The sequence below is a fragment of the Sander lucioperca genome, chromosome 5, assembly GCF_008315115.2.
Source record: "Sander lucioperca isolate FBNREF2018 chromosome 5, SLUC_FBN_1.2, whole genome shotgun sequence".
NCBI lineage: Eukaryota > Metazoa > Chordata > Actinopteri > Perciformes > Percidae > Sander > Sander lucioperca.
This window is the reverse complement of record NC_050177.1, coordinates 15,890,018-15,911,999: the sequence shown is the minus strand read 5'-3', so window position 1 is coordinate 15,911,999 and position 21,982 is coordinate 15,890,018. Positions and strand designations below refer to the sequence as shown.

Sequence of the window (21,982 nt, the reverse complement as noted above, 5' to 3'; positions counted from 1 at the left end):
TCCCCGTTGTCTTCCTAATCACACAAATACACAAATCAATAGATTAAAAATAACGTGACAATTACACGAACTGCCGTGAGACCGTGTGTGATTGTTCTGTTTCCCTTGTCTGTTGTCAGGTCATTATTTTCTGTTTGGAGTGTCACTGTGTTTAATCTACCCGTTTAGTCTTTGTGTTCCTGATATTCTGCCTGTTCCTGTTTTGGGATTCTGCATGTTCCTGTTTTGGGATTCTGCCTGTTCCTGTTTGTATTTTTGCCTACTGTTTCAGGACACCTTTTGTTGTAAGGATTCTCTTTATTAAATATTCAAGCTCTACTCTGCCTCCTCTCTGCATTTGGGTCCTACGTTCTCTTAAACCCTGACAAATGGATCATTTCCGTCTTAAATAAATCGTCTGATCAGATGCCGATCCTTTCTGTATTGTACTCTACGGTGCTTTTGTCACAGTCTGCCTGCTAGTGTTGTAGCTAGCTGAACGATGAATCGTTTTCAAATCAAAAATTTTAAAGATTTTATTTATTTATTTTCTTTCCCAAAATCGTTCAGCCCTAGTTGCAGCGCTCCTCTCCTTTATGACACAGCGCACTCCACATAGCGAGCATTTTGCTCCAAAATGGTTTGGGCTGAGACCTAGTTTTAGCATATAAAGTATGAAATTGAGAAGCAGCACATGTCTGGCTGGATGAACACACTGTGGATTATAGCCCAGCATTACATATAGCCCTGATCATATGGGTCAATCCTCAAGGTCTTCATTTCCAGATAAACGTGCATATTTCCAGAGGTAAATGTATAAACGTTTCTGTAGATGTAAGTGGTAAACACCTCCTCAGCTTGCTGACCCACATCAAGAGACTGTGACACTGTTAAAAACTTTATTTCTGTTCAACAGATTAGCACATAGACTGTTGAGTAGTTTAGCGGTAGAGCCTCATTAGCAGAAAGCTGGTTTCCTGGAGACTTTCTCCCCCCAGTGCCACACTTTTACATCTTTTTACACATGGATGGAAAATGTGTTGGGGGATGCTTTTACATCCACATTGGTATTACATGTTCAGTAATGCAAGAACATACTGGATGTCTGTTTAAAATCACTATACAAAATGTACATTATGTGTATGGAACTATGGTTGTGCTTGAAATCACATCCCTGTTCACTCATTCACTACTCCCTTAGTCTTACATTGCCAGACCTTCCTCCACAGCGCTGCAGAGGAAGGTCTGGCTAGTCCACACAACATTCCGGGATGGGAGGAAAACATGCTCTGGTTTATTGCCATTTCTTTAAACCAATCACAATCGTCTTGGGCGGCGCTAAGCCCCGCACGGAGCTACAGCGCCTCTGCAAAATAGCCTCGGGAAGGAACTTGTTTTGGTGGAACATGTGTACGTTTAAAAGTAGTTTTAGTCGTGCAACAGAAAACTCAGATTGGACAGATAGTCTAGCTAGCTCTCTGGATTTACACTGCAGAGATCTGAGGAGCAGTTAACCATAGTCCTCAGAAATCCACTGGAGTTTAGAACGCCAACACAAAGAAAGAGGAAGGGGACGGACATCCGGCCGAAAATGAGGGACGTCCGGCAAAATTTCCGACAGCACCGGAGCAATCCTGGAAGTGGAACATTGTGTATATAGACTACTACTCCCTATAAAAGTTAACTCAATAGTGAGCAGTGAATTGAGATTTCAGACACTAAGTAATCATTAATGTCATCACTGAGGAGTACAGTGGCATAATTGTAATCTTTGCATCTATAAAATAGGCATTGCATTGTGTTATTGTTAGCAAGTACTGTGCATGCCACTGTGAAACTTCTGTGGACATTTTAAAGGATATATTTTTATAATACTTGAAAAAGGAAAGCGAGATCAAAATGACTCATATGTGTAAATGACCACGACCAGTGGCAATGGTGTACTACGCACTCAGTTTGGAGCGTGGAGGCAAAGCACCCTCTGCTTGGCATCATGGCGATCTTAGCGCCGCGTCCTCCATTACAATCATGGAATGTACCATGTATGGGTATTATTAGTGATACAAACAATGGACACTTGGCTTTAAGGGCATGAGCCATATGGTTGCACGGTTTTATGTGTTGTATTGTTACTGCATTGTAATTGTGGCAGTGTGTTTTTGCAGACACTCTTGTGTGTGTAATGTGATCTTATGTTTTGTTGTTGCTGAGCGTACCGAAAGAAATTAACTGCGGTTAATATTAGACCTGAGCCGGTGTAAACATTTTCAAACTGGTTTGATATTAAAGGACAATTCCGGCGCAAAACGAACCTAGGGGTTAATAACAGATGTGTACCCACTCTGTCGCTCAATGGAACATGTTTTCATGCTAATCAAATGTGTTTATAGCTTGAAAGACGCTAGCGCGGACCGCTGACTAGCTTACAACACTAGTATTCGGGGCACAGGGAAAGTAAAAACAAAACGCTATCTATCCCACTAGAAAAGCTCAAAATATCACCAAACTTCAACGGTAGCATAATGAATGTCCATAAATGTTAACCGAAGAATTGAGAACATTGTAAGTGTAAGAAAATGCAAAAGGCGGAGCAGTATGTCCTGTATGTCCCTAACCGGCTAACGTATTTCAAAATGACGCATTAATATGGAGCATCTACCCCAGTTCATGCAAATGAAAATGTAAAATTTCAAGCCAAAAGGAATACTTGGAATTGATGGTGTTGGTAAATATTCATGAAAAAGGACAAGTTTGTGAACGGGAAACACAGATTTTGATAATGAACAACTAAGCATGTTACACACTGGGCCTTTAAAGCTTTAGTGCATATTTTTTTAATTAATGTTACATTCAAGCCATTGCCAAAATGAGTTTCTACAAAGCTAACTCAGCTCCACACAACTCTCTCTGTATTTCTCAGTATGACTATGTTCAGAAGATTGTGTCGTCTGGTGACTTTCCTGCGCAGAAACTCCTGTCTGTTTTCCATGTGTGCAGCCTTCGAGCGTTTTTCCCTGGTCCTGTTTCACCTTGGATTTTTGACCATTGCCTGTTTCTTCTTTGTCATTTTCAGGACACTGTTGCTATTAAGTTTTGTTAGCTTGCTAATAAAATCATTGTATTTTACTCACCTGAGTCGTGCATTTGTGGGTCCATTCTCTGGTGTGCGTGATAGATACAAGTCACGCACGTGCACCCCCCCCCCCACGCAGGACATGGAGGATTAAAAAACATGATGTACTCTTCAGAAGAGGTCATTATCTTCACTCGAGTTTCTGCACGGAAAGTCACCGGATGCCACAATCTTCTGAACAGTCATACTGAGAAATACATAGAGTTGTGTGGAGCTGATAGTCTTAATTAGCTTTGTAGGAACTCATTTGGCAGTGGCTTGAATGTAACGGACGTCCATTAATACCAAAAGGTTACGCACTAAAGCTTTGACAAAAATAAATTACAACATTACAAATTACGGCACAAATCTTTTTATTTATGTTTCAGCTCCTACAACATGAGCCGTCTCTGTGTAACGTAGAGTTTTTCCTGCGTGTCTCTACGACGTGTAATGTTAGACAGCCAATCACAGACATTATTAGATCTTGGTAGAAGCATGCTGATTGGCTCACTGAGGCTGATGAGATTGACTCCTTAGGTATTGAAATTTGGCATTGAATGACGAGGCATTTTTCGATACTAAGGAGGCAATTCGGTCGGTGCCTCAAAGAAGTATTGAATTCAGTACCCATGCGGTCAAAGCTTGGGAAAGAACAGAGCTTTCACTGCTCGTTCTGCTCATTACAGGAGATACTGCTCAACAAAGAGCAGACATCATTTGTAGAAATGATTTCTCCCCGCTGCGATGAAATCTAATAGGTAGTGAAGTGAAGTGCCTCTCTCTACATCACTGATAAAAAAAACTGCCTCTTCGAGAGCAGAAAGGGCAGAGGAGGAAAAATAGTGAGGGAAGAATCCTCACACACACACACAGCAGAGGCTCTCCTGTGTTTCTATCTTTTCGTCTATGACATGTCACCTCAGGGGAGAGAAGCTCCACCTTAGCAGCCTCTGTGGCTCCCCGGGTCAACTTATTAACACACTGAGACAAAGTGAGAAACCGACACACACACACACACACACACACACACACACGGTTCCTCACTTCCCAGAAGGACACAAAAGCACAAACCTACTTGCATATGCAAATAAAAGTGCACACACTTTTAGCTACATGTGTTTACACACACAGGCTCATAAACGCAACCTTTTGGGTACCAACACACACTGCCGTTGAAAAGCAGATGGACCAACACCACAACCTTTTTCTTGAATCTCCTTTTTTCGAAACGCCGGCTTTGGTTTTCCATTTTCTCTGCGTCTCTAATTCAAAGTGCTGGCATGTTTATCTGTTTGACTGGGTGGAATTGAGCAAATAGACTCGACTAAAAGCCTCTGAGCTGCAGTAATGCGGTGGCGGGCCGGAGAGCGGCCGAGCACCATTTGTTGGTTGTAAAAAAAATGAAACAACACAATATACAATGAATCTCATCTTAATGCCTCGGCAGGCTGATCTGAATACAAATCGACAGCAATCACAGCGGCGGCGGATGTCTATCAGCGTGTTGCTGTGCTGAGGCCAGAGGTTGGACCTTCAGTGGAGAAACTAAAACAGCAGAGCAAGAGGTCCACGGGGTCCTCAGATCTCTGCATACCCTGCTGCTTAATGGGCCATATTTATCATAATTGTTGGTATTTTTCCAGAGGCAGAAACAAGGGCCCAATGTTTTGGTGCACCACTTCAAGGAAAGATCATCGATGCCTCATCTCTGATGATCACTCAGCCTCTCTCTCTTTCTTCTGCTGTCTCGCTCTGTCTCTCTCCCCCAGACGTGCTGCTGGCCCAGATTGAATTGGTTAGATGAGAGTCCTCTGATGTCCGCTCTGTCTGGGTCTTTTTTTCCCCTTGACCCACAGTGAGGAGCTGCTGCCAGGATAGCTGGGGTTACATCGACTCTTGAGGCCGGTATTTGAGTTTTATTTAAAGTGGCACATGGGCCGCTCAGCTACAGCCCTGTCTGACAGTATGTGTATGTGATGCAGTTTACTGGAGCATTTATTCATTGTGCCATTGATTAATACTGATTTAGTTGTCTACACAGAGCCCTTAACCTATAGATTCTGGTGTGACATTTTGATATGACTCCAACCAGAATAAGTGACTGCAATTATTCTTGTATCATGTTGGATGTTGAATGGGAGCTATAGGGGCCACTATAGGGGTTTTTAACCACCAAAGTGTCACATTTTAAACTAAATATCTCATTTTGCTTGAGTCAGGCATTTTGGTTCCCCAGTCATAAGTTTATAATGTGTATGTCAATGTCATCCATCAATCAATTTGCTGCTGTTTATATAGAGTCTGGATCATAACGCCACAACCCCACTGCCCAACAAGAATAGTCATATTGGATGGCAATGTTTTTCTAAGTCCGTTGCCAACACTGTTTTTCTTCAAATGGCAACTACGGTACGGTTAAGATTAGAGTAAGATGGAAAGCTTGTGTTTTTCTCTAACTGGGAACAGGATCCAAAACGGAACAGAGCCATTGTTTATAAAGTCATGTGAAAAAATTAGGACACCCATGCTAAAGTTGACTAAAAAGAGGAATAAATAAATCATCTTTTGCAAATTCCTCTCCGGGAACCATCACCTTATCGTGGTGGAGAGGTTTGTGTGTCCCTATGAACCTGAGGGCTGTGTTGTCTGGAGCTTTGTGCTCCTGGTAGGGTCTCCCAAGGCAAAGTGTTCTCAGGTGAGGGGCCAGACAAAGAATGGTTCAAAAACCCTATGAGTGACCGAGGAAGAGATGGAGTGACCCTGCCCGGAGGAAGCCCGGGGCCCCCGTCTGAAGCCAGGCCCAGATGGAGGGCTCGTCAGCGAGCGTCTGGTGGCCGGGTTTGCCACGAAGCCCGGCCGGGCACAGCCCGAAAAAGCTACGTGGCATCCATCTCTCCATCCCATGGGCCCACCACCTGTGGGAGGAACCGCTGGGGTCGGGTGCGCTGCCACACGGGTGGCAGTGAAGGTCAGGGGCCTCGACAGACCAGACCCGGGCAGCAGACGCTGGCTCTGGGGACGTGGAATGTTACCTCTCTGTGGGGGAATGAGCCGGAACTTTTGCGGGAGGTGGAGCGCTACCAGTTGGATCTGGTGGGGCTTACCTCTACGCACAGTCTTGGTTCTGGAACCATACTCCTGGATAGGGGTTGGACTCTTTTCTTCTCCGGAGTTGCCCAGGGTGTGAGGTGCCGGGCGGGTGCGGGGATACTCACAAGCCCCCGGCTGAGCGCCGCTACGTTGGAGTTTACCCCGGTGGACAAGAGGGTCGCCTCCCTACGCCTGCGGGTTGTGGGGGGGAAAACTCTGACTGTTGTTTGTGCATATGCACCAAACAAGAGTTCGGAGTATTCAGCCTTCTTGGAGACCTTGAGTGGAGTCCTGTATGGGGCTCCAGTGGGGGACTCCATAGTTCTGCTGGGGGACTTCAACGCGCATGTGGGCAATGATGGAGACACATGGAGAGGCGTGATTGGGAGGAACGGCCTCCCTGATCTAAACTAAAGTGGTTGTTTGTTGTTGGACTTCTGTGCTAGTCATGGATTGTCTATAACGAACACCATGTTCGAACATAGGGATGCTCATAAGTGTACTTGGTACCAGAGCACCCTAGGCCAAAGGTCAATGATCGATTTTATAATCGTTTCATCTGATCTGAGGCCGTATGTTTTGGACACTCGGGTGAAGAGAGGGGCAGAGCTGTCAACCGATCACCATCTGGTGGTGAGTTGGGTCAGGGGGTGGGGGAAGACTCTGGACAGACCTGGTAAGCCCAAACGGGTAGTGCGGGTAAATTGGGAACGTCTGGAGGAGGCCCCTGTCTGACAGACTTTCAACTCACGCCTCCGGCGGAGCTTTTCGTGCATCCCTGTGGAGGCTGGGGGCATTGAACCCGAGTGGACAATGTTCAAAGTTTCTATTGCTGAAGCTGCGGCAAGGAGCTGTGGTCTTAGGGTCTTAGGTGCCTCAAGGGGCGGTAACCCACGAACACCGTGGTGGACACCGGTGGTCAGGGAAGCTGTCCGACTGAAGGAGTCTTCCCGGGATATGTTATCCCGGAGGACTCCGGAGGCAGTTGCAAGGTACCGAAGGGCCTGAAGGGCTGCAGCCTCTGCCGTGAAAGAGGCAAATCAGCGGGTGTGGGAAAAGTTCAGAGAAGACATGGAGAAGGACTTTCGGTCGGCACCAAGGTGTTTCTGGAAAACCGTTCGCCACCTCTGGAGGAGGAAGCGGGGAACCATCCAAGCTGTGTACAGTAAGGATGGGACGCTGTTGACCTCAACTGAGGAGGTAATAGGGTGGTGGAAGGAGCACTTTGAGGAACTCCTAAATCCGACTAATACGCCCTCTATGGTAGAGGCAGAGCTGGAGGATGATGGGGGATTGTCGTCAATTTCCCTGGTGGAGGTTGCTGAGGTAGTTAAACAACTCCACAGTGGCAAAGCCCCAGGGATTGATGAGATCCGTCCAGAAATGCTTAAAGCTCTGGGTGTGGAGGGGTTGTCTTGGTTGACACGCCTCTTCAACATTGCGTGGAAGTCTGGGACGGTGCCTAAGGAGTGGCAGACCGGGGTGGTGGTTCCCCTTTTCAAAAAGGGGAACCAGCGGGTGTGTGCCAATTATAGGGGTATCACACTTCTCAGCCTCCCTGGTAAAGTCTACTCCAAGGTGCTGGAAAGGAGGGTTCGGTCGATAGTCGAACCTCAGGTTGAAGAGGAACAATGCGGATACCGTCCTGGTCGTGGAACAACGGACCAGATCTTTACTCTCGCAAGGATCCTGGAGGGAGCCTGGGAGTATGCCCAACCGGTCTACATGTGCTTTGTGGATCTGGAGAAGGCGTATGACCGGGTCCCCCGGGAGATACTGTGGGAGGTGCTGTGGGAGTATGGGGTGAGGGGGTCCCTTCTCAGGGCCATCCAATCTCTGTACGACCAAAGCGAGAGCTGTGTCCGGGTTCTCGGCAATAAGTCGGACTCGTTTCAGGTGAGAGTTGGCCTCCGCCAGGGCTACGCTTTGTCACCAATCCTGTTTGTAGTATTTATGGACAGGATATTGAGGCGTAGTCGGGGTGGAGAGGGGTTGCAGTTCGGTGGGCTGGGGATCTCATTGCTGCTTTTTGCAGATGATGTGGTCCTGATGGCATCATCGGCCTGTGACCTTCAGCACTCACTGGATCGGTTCGCAGCCGAGTGTGAAGCGGCTGGGATGAGGATCAGCACCTCTAAATCGGAGGCTATGGTTCTCAGCAGGAAACAGATGGAGTGCCTTCTCCAGGTAGGGAATGAGTCCTTACCCCAGTTGAAGGAGTTCAAGTACCTTGGAGTCTTGTTCGCGAGTGAGGGGACAATGGAGCGGGAGATTGGTCGGAGAATCGGCGCCGCGGGTGCGGTATTACATTCAATTTATCGGACCGTTGTGACGAAAAGAGAGCTGAGCCAGAAGGCAAAGCTCTCGATCTACCAGTCAGTTTTCGTACCTACCCTCACCTATGGTCATGAAGGCTGGGTCATGACCGAAACAACGAGATCCAGGGTACAAGCGGCCGAAATGGGTTTCCTCAGGAGGGTGGCTGGTGTCTCCCTTAGAGATAGGGTGAGAAGCTCAGTCATCCGTGAGGAGCTTGGAGTAGAGCCGCTGCTCCTTCGCATCAAAAGGAGCCAGTTGAGGTGGTTCGGGCATCTGGTAAGGATGCACCCTGGGCGCCTCCCTAGGGAGGTGTTCCAGACATGTCCAGCTGGGAGGAGGCCTCGGGGAAGACCCAGGACTAGGTGGAGGGATTATATCTCCAACCTGGCCTGGGAACGCCTCGGGATCACCCAGACGGAGCTGGTTAATGTGGCTCGGGAAAGGGAAGTTTGGGGGTCCCCTGCTGGAGCTGCTACCCCCGCGACCCGAGACCGGATAAGCGGACGAAGATGGATGGATCTTTTCCAAATTGATATTAATGCCTTAATTAAAACAATTAGGAAAAATCCAATCTTTAAGGACACCAATTTTCTTTGTGAATGAATAATGTATCATGTATAAATAAATGTTCTTTCTTAAAATACAGGGGGCATAAGTAAGTACACCCCTATGTTAAATTCCCATAGAGGCAGGCAGATTTTTATTTTTAAAGGCCAGTTATTTCATGGATCCAGGATACCATGCATCTGAAAAAGTTCCCTTGGCCTTTGGAATTAAAATAGCCCCACATCATCACATACCCTTCACCATACCTAGAGATTGGCATGGGGTACTTTCCATAAAATCATCTCTCAATGCAAGTCAAACCAGCTATTAGCCTAACTGAAATAAAACCATGCAAATGGATTTTTAATTAAGGCATTAAGATCAATTTGGAAAAGATCCATCCATCTTCGTCCGCTTATCCGGTCACTCAATCAGTGGGCCTTATTAGTTCTTTCGGCATTGTTGTTGTGAAGGTTAGAACAGTACTGGCAGAATTTTCTTTGGTTTGTTAATGCAACAACTCATTCTAGTTATTTAACAAATTATAGCACATAAACAAGTTACCTTTTACTGAATTCATAATATCACTTATGCTCTAAAGCATCTATTTAGTCCCACAGTTAATATCAGTAGAGACAACATTGAAGACTTCTTTCCTTTTAGGATGTTAAGCATTAAAAGATTAAGGGTGCAGTGTATTAATGACCTGTGGGTGTAGTTCATCGTAGCCCGTCATAAATGCATATGATTCCCATAATCCCCTTTGCTGCGAGTGTTTACCAACATCTGTTGGCTGACGAGTCACTTCTGTGTGTTGAGACGTGATACACTGAACACAAGTAAATTTCTGCAAATGGGTTCAAAACGTCGACATTTCATTTAGCAGCGCTCGCGTCTTTCCCAGGGGAGGTAACACGGATTGTGTTGCCCTGTGTAACATTCTGCACAACCCTGTCAAAACACAGGCTCGTGGATCAGTGCAGACCTACAGGGTGGGAGTGAGTGATATCTAGTGTGAGTAAAAATCACATCCTTTCTGCTGCTCACTACAAAAAACTTCATCAAATTAGTACTCCGAGCTTAAATGGATTCTGTGCTCCATGTGCATCTGCGTTGTTAAACTCGTATGTGCGCACATGAATGGAAGTATGAGCCTGTCCAATGTATGCCTGCTCAATTTCACATGTGCTAGCGCAAAGCTAATGAGAACATATGGCAGAGGAGAGCAAACATGAAGTAATTGTGTACTTTGCGAGGACGCCATCAGCGAACCTCCCCCTGCTTCCCATCCTCTACATCTGTCGGGCACAGCACAGGGTTCCCCTGCAGTACATCTCGGCTTGAACGGAAGCTGCATAATATTAGCTCCTCCACTGTTTGTTCCCACAATGCACTGTTTGGATAGCTTTGTTTCCCTGTTGTCAGACTTACTTCCAGCACGTCACAGTCTTGTTTGTCTTTCTGCTATACATTTCTCCCAAGTGCAGTTACTTTTTTTCCATTCATTTACTTTGTCCTTCTGCTGCTGTGTATTTTCCTGTCTGTCAACTACAAAACCAGTAGTTGGTGCCAAAGATGTGAACTTGTTCTGTGAGTGTCTCATTGCAGAACTTCCACAAAGTAGGTATAGGCTGATTATCGGAAAGTTTCTAATTTATTAAATAATTGCTTAAAGTGCTCATATTATGCTTTTTGGCTTTTTCCCTTTCCTTTGTTGTGTTATATATCTTTTTGTGCATGTTATAGGTTTACAAAGTGAAAAAGCCCAAAGTCCACCCCAAAGGGACTTACCATCTCCAACAGAAAACACTGTTCACAAACTGCTCCAAACAGCTCTATTGTAGTCCAGCCTTTACTTCAGAGACAAATGTGGTCACTCTGGAACACACGTCATAATGCTTGTCTAGCTGCTTGCGTAGCACGCCCTCATTCTCTTATACTATTATCTTATCCTTTTGCGCGATCACGGAAGGCTTGTATCATGTGGACGCGTCAACAGTTTTGTTGTCATTACTTAGAATTCCTCATGGGGGCGACAGAAACTACGCACTATAGCTTTGAAATTCTGAATGTTGAGTACAACATCTTTAAAGATGTGTCATGTACTTTTTTCACAGTCCATTTGTCCAGACAGTTTTTTGGTTTGAGAGGGAAGGAGGGCAGAAAGAGAGGCTGACCGCGAGCTGATCTCCTCTCAACCTGCTTTAGATTGTATGAAAGACATATTCATCAATCCCTCTGTACCCTTATTATTATTATTATTATTATTATTATTATTATTATTATGCTTTTGTCCCGATTTATCTGTCCCGATACATGGGTGCTGATTGGATTTGTATTGCGATTTTCATTTATTGCTAATCTAGAAGTATTGTGATTCGATAGTATTGAGTATTGGGATTTTGGGGGATTTTCTTTTCCTTCTTTAACACAAACAACAGTACAATAAAACACTTCTAGAGACAGTGTATCATGATACATTTGTAAAAACTTATTTTTTTCTAAGAATAATGACATCACATCAGTCAGTCTGACATTTAGTTCATTTGTAAAGAAGAACATAACATGGGTTTTCTTTTTTTGTTTACCGTGTAAACAGAACATATTTAGCTCAATCATTGGTAAAATTAATAAATAAATCATTTTTAGATTTATTTTCCCACCCCTAACTGATTTACACAAACCAATCCCATTGGCTCCTCGCTGACTGGGATTTGTTTGCAGATGCTGGCCGCTGGCCAAATACATCCATTTGTCTGCTCCCCAGCATCAGTACGCCTCTCCGCAGCTCATAAAAAAATGCTGTCTGGATTTACGTCAAGCCAACCGAAGTGTGAGATACCCCCCCAGGCCTGTGGCCTTTAACGCTCACAGGGGGGAAATGAATAAAGTCAAATGAAGTGAGGGTGATAATGAAACTGATATTAGCCTGGTTAACCTTTAGCTGGGGAGCAGCCCCCTGCAGCTGCCTCCTGTGGCCGTGCGAAACGGTTAAAGCTCCGAGAAGTCATCCGTCTGCCAACCGAGGGCAGTGGGTCGCTGAGCGTCAGAATAGAATGTAGGGGGTATCGCAAGCCTGCTGGCCCACTGGGCCTAAGTTGCCCCCCACCAGGCGTAAGAAAATTGTAGTTCAATTTTCAAAGCGCTTCCTAAAATAGTTACAGTATGGCGGCTCAGTTGGAAACTTAGACGTAATCATATTTTCAAATCTCCAGTCAGCGTTTAGCACTGGCTTAATGTGTAGGGCCCTGTGGAATCTGTCTAATGGCTTTTTTAAATTCTCAATTTCGCGATTCTGTCCGTGATTTTGTTATCACAGAGACTATTGGGCTCTACATTAATGCTGCCATCAGGCTGAGACTGGCCCCAGCCGGGCCCTCATTGAGAAAAAAAAGACACTTGCTACCGGCAACTTTTCTGGGGGAAACACTGGAAATAATGTGGCTGATACAAATACATAGCCCACAGGGATGTTTTAACTGGTAAGAAGCTCATTATACCATCAGGTCTCGCACAGCTTCACTGCATCAAACAGCGGTGGAAGGAGTATTCAGATCTTTTACTGCAGTGAAAGTACTAATACCACACTGTAAAAAATACTCTGCTACAAGTAAAAGTCCTGCATCGAAAATGTTACTTAAGTAGAAGTATGTAAGTATCATCAGGAAAATGTAGTTAAAGTATTAAAAGTAAAGACAAATTTGTTGTGTGTTTAATGGTCTAATCATCTCAGCTGGACTTTTAGGCCGTTATATTGTTGGCTAGTTTCATTTATAATAAAAAAAAATCTGATTTTATAAACTGTTTTGTGTGCAGAAATCTTAATGTGTAAAGTAACTAGTAACTAAAGCTGTCAGATGAATGTAGTGGAGTAAAAAGTACAATATTTCTCTCTGAAATGTAGCGGAGTAGAAGTAGAAAGTGGCATGAAAAGAAAAGACTCAAGTAAAGTACAAGTACCTCAATATTTGGACTTTAGTACACTACTGGAGTAAGTGTACTTAGTTACATTCCACCACTGGCATCAAATGTCTATTTAATCCCAAACTAGATGTAAAAATCTATTTTTGCCTTGATTTATGAGACTGTCACTTGTTAAAATAACTGCTGAACAAACTGTGGGAACCGAGGGAACAACAGGGGACATCTTGTCTTGTTAGAAGGATTGCTATTTCACAGTGTGGGTTTGTTTAGAGCTGTAATTAAATGACTGAACACAGTTACAGTGTGGTAAATGAAAAACATTAAGGGAAAGTAATCTGGGGGTTGGGTCATTAAGTCAAATTAGTGTCTTAAAATCTTAAAGGTGCAATATTTAATATATTTACTGTAATTAATCCAAAAATGACCCTGATGCGTCATCAGATATGAAGGAAACATGCTAAATTGAAATACTGTTTTCTGACAACAACGCTAATGCCAGAATTTTCTCCTTTTGAAATTTCCGTTCTGTGACAGAATTTCTGTTTGTGTTTTGGCCTGTGTGTTGGTATCAATTGCCCAGTTTGACAGCCAGGCCGGGTTGCCAGATATACCTGTAAACACGTAAACCCAGCGCGTTAGAGCTTTAATACATGCCACGTGTTTATAAACAGTTGCGTGACCAGAGACGTAACGAAACCCGGGTAAATATTGGAGATGTATTTGAAAGATGGAGACAGCTTTTAGCGGTTGTTGCAGTAATTTCAATATATATATATATATATATATATATATAAATAATTATAAATTTAAATAGGGTGGTTGTCAATTGGGTACAGAGCTCTGCATGAGCACGGGCTTTTATGACTAGCCAGCATCTAACGTTAGCTACTCCGCTGCGCTCTGGAGTAATGTCCGGCTATGCGAGACTAGCGTCTAGCTAGTTGGATGCTGCGTTCTCAACCTGGCAACCCCCGTGAAGTTCCAGTCTGGGGAGGAGGGGGCGGGGGAGACGACTCTTTTCAGTATTTTGAATTTGGACTGCAGTAACTATATTTGAAACGCTAGCTGTCAGTATTACATATTGCACCTTTAAGGGGTTGGTGTATTATGAGCATACAAGTTTTATATATATATATTTTTTTATCCATCCAGGTTTTGAGGAATCTGTGTCCATTCCAAAAACAATTGAAGTGAATGGAGTTTTGATGGCCATTCTCATTTTTTGGATTGAAAAATTTGTTACATAGCCTGGAAATCCAGACCCAAATCCGAAAGATTACGACTCTGGCAATGACTAATGAAAATGGCCCAACTCGAGGGGCGACACCAAGCAGGCATTTGAATATCTCACTGCATGCAACTGGAAAACACTATGACCAATCAGAACCACCAGTGGGTTTTCGCTATGACCCATAGGCTTAGCTTCCAGCGGAGCTAACTGGTAGATTAAACTCTTGCCGTATCCGGTCGGCAAAACAGCAAAAACGTCCTTTTTGCAAAGGAACGATTCAAGCGCAGTCTTCTGTTCCTCTTTTAGATAAAAAGCCAAGTCTAACTCGTTCATTGTAGCGGCCAAAGCCGTTTCAAACAACTGGTGTTCATCCGTAGCCATCTTGCAATGTTTACCAACGACTTTGACGTTGCAGCGCTGTCGTTGTCTGTTTAGCTCGCCTCTGGCCCGCCTATATCAGATACACCGATGTGATTGGTGCAGCTTGGCTACAAGGGCATAGTTAATGAGCATCATTACTGAATGCCAGAGTGACTCGCTGAGCAAATTCAAATTGTGCTCTCGTGAGAACTCTGGATTTCCAGGGTATTTGTTACACAGATCGAGCTCGAGAATTGATCAAAATGGCCCTCCAAAATACCACATTAAGACACCAAGACCTTGAGTAACACCGTAGCTGCTGGCTAATTAATGCAGCGCTATGTGGTCCATGTCAGCCAAGAATGGAGTAATGTTGAGTTACAAGCCAGCAGTCTGATGTGTGTAGAGGTCTGAATGGTTATACTGTAGCAGCCAGCTGTCGTTTTCAGGCCATTTGATAAAGGTAAAGATAGTACGGACGTTCATAACGCTAACGCTCTAGTGAGGCACCGGCTGGCTGAGCATTCGTTCACACATATAGTGCCTGTAGTCACTTCTCAGACAGTCCAGCAAAAACGCACATCTTTCCGTTTGTTTTGAATGCCTGCAGCAAAACGTTAAGACCGAATCAACTTTTGGAGAAAAGCAAACCGACGTCACCCTGCGGTGGACAATAATGTCACCGGAGATCAGACCGCCCAGGAGTTTGTGAAGCAACAGGTGACTGTCCTGCAACAACAAAACAAAGTCTCTTCATGTCTCGATTCATCTCTTTTTTTTCTTCTCTCCGCTCCCTTCACGTGCTGCCTTTACATGTGCCGCTGTCGCTGAAGCTTAGAATATTTGCTTGTTGACAAGTACCGAAGCTTTGAAGCTTAAAAAATGGTATTCGGGTGGCCGGGTTAGCTCAGTTTGGTAGAGCAGGCGCACATATATAGAGGTTTGCTCCTTGACGCAGCAGCGGCGGGGTCGACTCCAACCTGTGGCCCTTTGCTGCATGTCATTCCCCCTCTCTCTCCCCTTTCATGTCTTCATCTGTCCTATGGAAATAAAGGCTTAAAATGCCCGAAAAAAAGAAGAAAAAAAAGGTATTCGGTACAGCCCTAATAGATACCACTATAGGTCAGTGAATAATTTGGGTGAATCAGCCCTTTAATGTTGGAAAGCTTGAAACATCTCCATCATATAGTATTTGGACTTTTTGCCAGATTATTTCATGTCATTATAACTCACTGAAAATCAAAACTACAGCCTGATTACAAGCCTTCATAATCCAACACAGCGTTCAATACTTAAAAAAAAAAAAAGACCACAGTGAGTTTGACAGGTGCAGTAATTGAGTCATTTCCCGTGGAAGCCGCTTTATCATTGATTGATTCGGAACGGTACAATTGCCCGCTTGTAGATAATATCATAATTCCAGCTGTCTCGTATTGCCATTGATTCACTCGCTCATTGTTATGCAGACGGCTTGCTGAGTTTAGAAGTTTATGCCGGGGAAAGTGTATGAAAGATGGTTCGAAAACTTTGCAGGGAAGGCTGCGGTGAAGCTAAAAGGAGTAATCTGTCTTGCCATGCATGAAAAGTACCATTAATTCTGTTCAAACATCTTATAAATGTGCTCCTTTGCGTAACTGGCGAGTCAACAAGTTTTTGGTTACAAATCGCAGTGTGGCTTTTATTAAATATTTTTATGACCTTTGAGAGAAAACACTAAAATCAACTTCATGCAATATTCGTTAGCAGGGAGTGATTTGGTGGATTAAGGAGTTCGGATGAGCCCCAGTAAATCTTTCTAAATAGAAAATGATTCCCTGGGTTGAATTGATTTCCGTGTCGAGTGCAGTTGATGTAATTTCTCACTCAGACAGAGTGGGGAAAAAGGTAATTCCAAAGAGCAGATTGAGTAAAAGGGCTGCCACTGCATCAACGGTAAACTGTACACATGTCATCCCTCCTTTCTCGCTCTGACACACACCTCTTTCATCCCCATCTTACTGCTGTCCCGAGGAGATTGAGCACAATGTCATTCCACATATGGTGAAACGTATTTTTTTTTTAAATCACTGCTGGACACAAGTGATGAAAGGAAAGCCAAAGACGAAGGGCAAATGAGTAGTTATGTCATTATCTGCCTATTTCACTCTGTCCCCACTGTGAGTTTCACTCAGCTAATTCATCTTTGTGTCCTTGCTCAGATGTGTGGAGCAGATTCGGTTATCGGCAGGGGTGGGGGGTCACCCGCCTCGGAGGCACTCCTCCCTCATTACGGTCCAGTCTGCTTAAGGAATCTACAGGCACTGGGGTTGAATTGCGGCAGAGTCCCGCTGAGGAGCGTTGTTTAAACAGCGCTGTGCCGTATTACCTAACTTAATGGAGACTCCATCCCCGGCCCAACCCCTCGGCACGGCATGGATTTACATTGGGGGGGTTATCTGCTCCCCAATGTCAGGCATAGCGCAGCATGCCAAAAGTGGGTTGAGGAGAAAATGGGACTCAAAAATGGGAAAATCTGACCTCTGAATCAGGGGCGATTCCACAATTTGTTAAGTGGGGTGGCACAGGGGGGACCAATAATCAGAAAGAGGGGGCTAAATAAAACATCACAATCATTATTCATTTCACTTCTTTTCATTTTAACCAAATTGTATATGAGAATACAATAAACATTTTCTATAGGCTCAGTCTGCCACTTTTTTTTAAAAACAATTCCAGTGCTGGTTCCATGGTATCAGAATTTTGGATAGTCGTCATGGAAACATTAATTGGTCATGTGACGAGTGCTGGGAAGACTGGCAGAACAGGCAGCCAAGTGAGAGTACTCTGATCCAATGGGAATCACATTGACAGCACTCTAGCCCAATGGATTGTTTTTTTTTTGGGGGGGGGGAGTTGTGCCACCCCGTGACCCCCTTCTAGTCCTGCCCCTTCTCTGAATGTGGGTGAAGAGCAAATCTCATTTAATTTGCTAGCTCAGTTTACTGATGTGTGAGAATGAGAAAGGACGCTTTTGTGGTTCCAAAAGCAAAGCCAGCAAACAGTGAAAATGGAGGGCTGATATAATTTGGAAAGCAATGCTTTGCAAGATTTGGTGTTTTCAGATACTGATTTGGAAAGAAAATGTGTCTCGGATCAGTCACGTGGGGATGTTTGAAAAAGGGAAGATATGTCATCCATTACGTCAATAGTTTCATCACCATGTTTTATGCATGATTAGGGCTTGGTGTCGTTCAAAAAGGTTCGATACCCTGACTTTGATACCAGTTCTTAAATTATACTTTTTTCCGATACCAATTCTAAAAAAACTAATCTTTTTATTTATGTTCCAGCTCCTACTAAGTGAGCCGTCTCTGTGTAACGTAGAGTTTTTCCTGCGTGTCTCTACGTCAGACATCCAATCACAGACATTATTAGATCTTGGTAGAAGCATGCTGCGTGCTGATTGGCTCACTGACCCTGATGAGATTTGCCCCTTGGATATTGAAATTGGGTATTGAATGACGAGGCTTTTTTCGATCCTCGATACTTTAGAGGCAATTTGGTCGGTGTCTAGACAGTGTTGAATTCGGTACCCAGCGCTATGCATGATATAATCATTCTGCTCGGGAAGATAAAGCTGGAAAGCACCAAAGTAAAGTTGACAGGAAAAGAACCAAGATGAACATTTTTTAGCTCACAACATATTCATGAGTTGGCCCAAGAAAAGATCATGGGAAATGTTTAAAAGATTGTGGGTGTCAATGGACTCAGTGCCAGCCCACAAGTCCACCAGATCACCAGTGGAACTCCCACTAGTCCAGATGTTCAGATGCTGTGGCGGGCCTTAGAGAATCAGCAGAAAGGCTCTTTATGTTTCTGTGTGTGTGGGACCCATTGACTGTTAATATTAATGGACAGAGCATGTGTGACGTCACCCATTGGTTTGCGGATATCTGCTATGAGTCGTTGAGTTTGCCGTTAGGGGCGCAGCCATCCTGGTTGCGGATGTGACAATTTTAGACGAGAAGGAGGAGTGAGGGAGGAGCTGCTTACACTCTACGTTAGGTTACACACTTTCACTGGCAATCACATCATAGCCACGCCCTAAAACACCCCCTGCTTTATCGCTGATTTTATCAGAGACCATAATTCAAAAAATCAACATCATTCTGTATTGCAGAAGACTTAAAACTAGCGATTGAGACCTCATCATAATCTCTGCTGATGCTGATGCTGAGGCCTCTGCGCAGGCAGTGTTTGTGGTAGATGTCTTTGATGGCTGGGAGCTGGGTGCCGGTGATGTGCTGGGCCGTCTTTACAACCCGCTGCGGGACTTTCTGGTCAGCTGACGTGCAGTTGCCGTACCACACTGAGATGCAGCTGTCCAGATTCTCTCAGTGTTGCAGCGGTAAAAGTTGGTGAGTATTTTGGGAGATAGACAGTTATTTATTGTGTATGACGCTGAGTCTAAATGACACTAGGGCTGAAACAAATTCTGAAAGTTGAATATAATTCAAATAGTAAAAAAATCAATACTATTCGAATGCAGAAATTACTATTTGAAAAAAAAATTTTATAAACATGTTGGCTAACGTTAGCTAAGCTCCCTCTTCTCACCTTGGCCTACCCGCATGTGAAATGCTTTTGTCATGTCACGTCTGATGAACAATATGTTGGAGTGAGAAACACAAGGCATTGTGAGGTCTTAACATCACGGAGCACGTAACGTTAGTACAGGGGGGAGTGACAGGCTGCAGCTAGAAATCGGAAGAAGGGTGGGAAATAATTTTAACGCGACTTTAAAATCGACATCCACAGAGCCAACATGCTTGTTATCATTAGTTAGCTTGTTCTGGTTTCCTAACTGCGACGCGAGTTATAGGAGCTTAGGAGCTTCATGGAGACAGCTAAACTCTGTTAGCTGCCCTAAAGCTGTCAGAGTTAGCTTTGACTTCATACATTACCGTCTAACAGCTGTATTATCAGTAACGTGACAATCTGCAAGAAACAGGTTGCTTTTAAATCACTAAAATAGTAGTGACAGCTCCGTTTGGCTTACTTATCAATGCCGTTAGCATCGTGGCTAACACTGTTGTTACTTAGTTTATGACAAATCATTTCGGCCGTGCTTTCTAAGAGGTGAATTATACTGGCCGTTCCCAACCTGGCGTGCCCGGATTTATAGCGCGTGAGCCGAGGTCGCGCACCACTCTTTTTTTTTTTCTCAGTGCCGCGCGATAAAGCGGAAACAGGAAGCGTGAATGAGTGAATCCTGGGCAACCGGATGCCAGGACTCTCAGAGTGACTGCAAGTCTCTCTTGTAAACTTACTGGGTTAACCCTTGTGTTGACTATGGGTCAAATTGACCCGTTTTCAATTTTTGTTTTATATCAGAAAATATGGGACGTAGAAATAAGCACTGAAAATGTGTAGAAGCAAAATTTAACAATTTAAAACGTTGGAAAAAGCAAAAACAAATGCAATGCGCCGTGATATAGATCTCCTTCAAGGCCAGGCTGATGTTGGTAGTCCCTCTAGTGGACAGAATGTGTAACAACAACCACATGCCTATAGTGACATTGACAATGCATAAGCCTGAGTAGTGTAGTACATATTAATAGCAGGCTGCATTTGAGCAATAAATGTTCAAATATTATTTGAATATTTTAAAAAATAGCAAATAAAATTTGAATGGTATTATGGAGGGATATTGACAGCTCTGAATGACATTTCGTTACTTCATGTTTTTAACATGCTTGAATGACAATAAACCTCTGAATCTTATACTCTGCTGTTTACAAACTAATTACTGAGACAGCGCAGCAGCTATAGGAGTTTGTGGCGTGTCGGACCACCATTGATCTGTCTGCATTTAAAGCCATCAGTGTCTGCCGGTGCACTCTGCATAATGTCTTCAGACCGCCCCTCCCTCCGCCAGCCACCTCGCACTTACTATGCAAGCCGTTATTCTGCCTCCGTAAGCAAAACAGAGCGCGCAGAGAGCCCGAGGATGCAGCATGATCTTTACATCTCTCCGAGCGCGGCAGGCACCACAACACAAGCGCCGTGATGTAACACTCGGCTTTTGCATTCGGCTGACATTCCTCTGCAGATCCTCGAAGACAAAAAAAAAGTTTTATCAACAGTGAGTCACTCCGTAGCGATTGTTTTATTCACCGCCTCTGGCTGCGCGTTTGCTCATTGTTGAAGAATCGCAAACCGAAGCCGCAGAAACAATATCAATCTAAAAAAAACAAAACGTGACACGTATTTTTTATTTGTTTTTGCTTCACATTGCTATCCAACCGTATATGAAGGAGCGGCAGTGAATCATAAAGCACCTTGTGGCATCTGTAAGCAATCTGTCCTCAGTGCTGCGTGCAATTTGTTTCCCTCTGGGGGTGTATGTAAGGAGTTCAACACGATTTACCGAGGCGATGTAAATCAACGGGAAGACTGGAGTACAAGCATCAGCGATTTACTGTACTGCAGGTACACAGCTGCATTCTCCTAAATGCCACTCGGAGAAGCTAAACACACAACACAGCCGCAGACGGAGAGCATATAACCTTAAACAAACGGGACGAGCAGATGTGGAGACCCAGATGTAAGCGGGTGTTTCCCTCTGTAATCCGCTTTGTCCTGCACCGGGCTCAGACCACGACAGATTATTTGACTTATATCACAATATGTAATCCCCTCAGTACACAGTGTCAGTATCAATAAAAAAGGAAATGCTATTTGGCAAAGATGTCCGTGGTGAGATATAAAGCAGGTCATCACTTCATATCTGCGGAGTATATACACACAGCGCTGACTCATTTGGAATGGGACGATTTGACGGGCGGATCAAATGCACACTTGTGTGATGAATAACAAGCCCGGGCGCTGTAACCACACAGGGATGTTTGGAACAGATGAGACTGTATTTATGTACGCCATCTGACTTACGACTGATTACATTGTTGACTCAGTGGGTCTTGTGTGTGTCACAGTGAGTGTGCCAGGGCTCCGAAGGTCAAGTGTGTACAGTATGCATGGTATTAAAAGCCAAAAAAACGTGTTAAACTGGTAATTTTCTTCTTCTTCACGGCCCTGCAAGTGAGACTAAACCAATCCAACCTTAGTGGATAGGCAGTGCATTGGCTAACAATGGAAAATATAAAATATGAAGACATCACTTTGGGCTGCTGAAACTTGTGATATTTTTGTACCATTTTCAGACTTTTTTTAGAGAGTGAGGAATTAGCTGGAGTAAGTATATGACAGAGAATAGGATGATAGAAATAATCATTAGTTGCAGTTAGTTGTTTTGTCACCGTACGACAGCAGTCAAAAGATCAGCTATTTAAACAAACAATCAAAGCTGAAAAAAGCTGAACTGCAACATTTCTGCATGCTTTTAATTAGTGGAATGAAGAAAGCGGATATTTAGCTGG

The 21,982-nt window shown here is 44.2% G+C and overlaps 1 protein-coding gene and 1 long non-coding RNA gene across 3 annotated transcripts in view; one reads left to right on the top strand and one right to left on the bottom strand.

Annotated features, from left to right (window-relative positions):
• ca10a (carbonic anhydrase Xa) overlaps positions 1-21,982 on the bottom strand; it is a 307,001-nt gene that overhangs the window by 224,002 nt on the left and 61,017 nt on the right. The gene's annotated exons all lie outside the window — the stretch shown is intronic.
• LOC116067444 lies at positions 1,220-13,926 on the top strand. The gene is made up of 4 exons (XR_004109209.1): positions 1,220-1,231; positions 6,879-6,883; positions 8,860-8,865; positions 13,846-13,926. It is a non-coding gene; the product is annotated as an uncharacterized LOC116067444 (long non-coding RNA).